At 37.0% G+C, this 2,139-nt stretch overlaps 1 non-coding gene across 1 annotated transcript; it reads right to left on the minus strand.

Moving 5' to 3' along the window:
• Nucleotides 1-1,824: 1,824 nt before the first annotated feature.
• TRNAP-UGG (transfer RNA proline (anticodon UGG)) lies at nucleotides 1,825-1,896 on the minus strand. Its single transcript has one exon. It is a non-coding gene; the product is annotated as a tRNA-Pro (tRNA).
• Between the last annotated feature and the right edge of the window lie 243 nt (nucleotides 1,897-2,139).

Genomic DNA, 2,139 nt, shown 5'->3' on the forward strand with positions numbered 1-2,139 from the left:
AACGCAAATGCATAGTATGCATAGCCGACATGAGCGTAAATTGATCCTACTGAATAGGCTCAATCAACCTATTGGTCCTACTGAAAATGTTGTAATAGAGTTTGGTAGCTTCCTCGGTACATTAGCGAGGACTGCGACCCTTTGCCCATTTGATATACTTGATTGGAGGAAAATGGACACAAAAGATGATTTATGGATATATACCAAGGTTTGAAGTTTCCAATATTTAAGTATCTGTTAAAAGTATTGTTTATGCTAACAAAATGACACAAAATTGTAGGAGAAATATGATATTCCTGAAGCTGGCAAAAAGTGGACTTTGAATGCAATTCATGCTGCTTGGAGAAGGCATAAAAGTGACTTGAAGAAACTTTGTTACAAACCAAAAGTTACTGATGAAATCATAATGGCAAAAAGGCCAGGTCATATTCCGGAATGTCAATTTAAAGAGCTCCTCGAATATTGAAAGTCTGAGAAATTCCAGGTAAAATATATTTCCAGAATACATTTGTCTTCTCTGGTGCAAGTGTCCTCCTGTCTCTCTGTTTTCTCTTTCGTTGCTGCGATATGGCTGTCGTTGTAGGTTTTTTTTACCTTTCTCTTCTCTGCTGCAGTATCGCTACTGCTACTGCTTTCTTTTTTTCTTGTAATTTCTCTTCTTATCTTCTTGTCTCTGTTGCAGAAAATGTCTAAAACAAATGCTGAAAATCAGAAGAAGTTGTTGAATCCGCACACAGTCGGCAAAAAAGGTTTCTCTTTAGTCCGCAATAAATTGGTGTGTTCTCTTATTTTTTTTAATTAAGTCTTAACCTGTCATTTTAAGCGATATTTTATATCCATTTTGATGTGACTAGGAAAAAACCAAGGGAAATGTATCACTTAAGGAGATCTTTGTGGAAACAAGAGCAAGGAAACCCGGGCGCTTGTACAAGGAGTCAAATGAAGACACAACTAGTAAAATTGTATGTATATTATGTATTGCAAGTTTTTATTGAAATCTATTATTTATTGTTAGTTTTTGTTTGCTTGAGTGCGGTTGTTGGATTTTCTTTGTTAGGCTGAAATGGAGGAAATTGAAACACAACTAAGCGCAGATGGTAGTCAGCTTGTTGATGCATACTCAGCCGTTATGGGTCCAGAACATCCGGGACGTCTAAGACTATATGGACGGGGGGTTACAAAGACTTCTTTGAAAGGAAAAGCTGGAACTTTTGAACCAACTTCAAATGCCACAAATGATGTAGTGCAAGAAATGCAAGAAAGGATCCAAAAAATGGAGGAACAAATGGAGGAACAAAAGAGAACTATGCGAGCAGAAGTTACTGCAGAAGTTACTGCAGACATTACTGCAAAAGTAATTGAAAAGCTCCAACGTGCAGGGTTAATTAGTCCAGACATGCTAGCAGCATTGTGTGCTCCTTCACCGGGAGAAGCTACGTCTGCCCCACAAGCAGATAGCAACAATTAAGGTTAGTCTCACTTCTTCTCTGTTGCGATATAGCTGACTTATATTGGTTCTAAAAATGGCTATACAATGAACATGGTAAAATTAAACTAAAACTTGGAAAAAAAAGTTGCTGATAAGTTGCATGCACATCTGTGTGTTGCTGTATATATATCCTGCAAACTAAAAAGGATAAATTATAGCATTTTTTTTATAATTCCAAGACTGTAGAAAAGGAAATATGAAGTGTATTTTCTTAGAGATCCCTAGCCAATCGAATTAGGTTAGCAATTAATGACCTGCTTAATTTGAATATAGAGTGAAGGATCAGAGCTGCAAGTTGCAAGTAGTAAAATTGAAGTAAAAACTTGTATTAACTAGGGGCATTCCGAGAATCGAACTCGGGACCTCTCGCACCCAAAGCGAGAATCATACCACTAGACCAAATGCCCTGCTTTTGTTGGTACCCCAGTCTAAATAATAGTTAGAAGTTTCATCTCAGTTTTATGGAGTTTGTACCATTTTATGAATTAATTTTCTAGGAGGAATGACTGATGAGCATTCTCTGGTGTCTTGGGGGTCCCCTTTTCTTTCCCTTTTTTAAGGCTGAAAGGTTGAGATGAAGGTATTGACAAAAGGAAAGTGAAGGAAAGAAAAAGTTATGCTTTGCACTTAAATTCTGAGATACTATTATC

This window comes from Lycium barbarum, chromosome 5 (genome assembly GCF_019175385.1).
Source record: "Lycium barbarum isolate Lr01 chromosome 5, ASM1917538v2, whole genome shotgun sequence".
Taxonomy (NCBI): Eukaryota; Viridiplantae; Streptophyta; class Magnoliopsida; order Solanales; family Solanaceae; genus Lycium; species Lycium barbarum.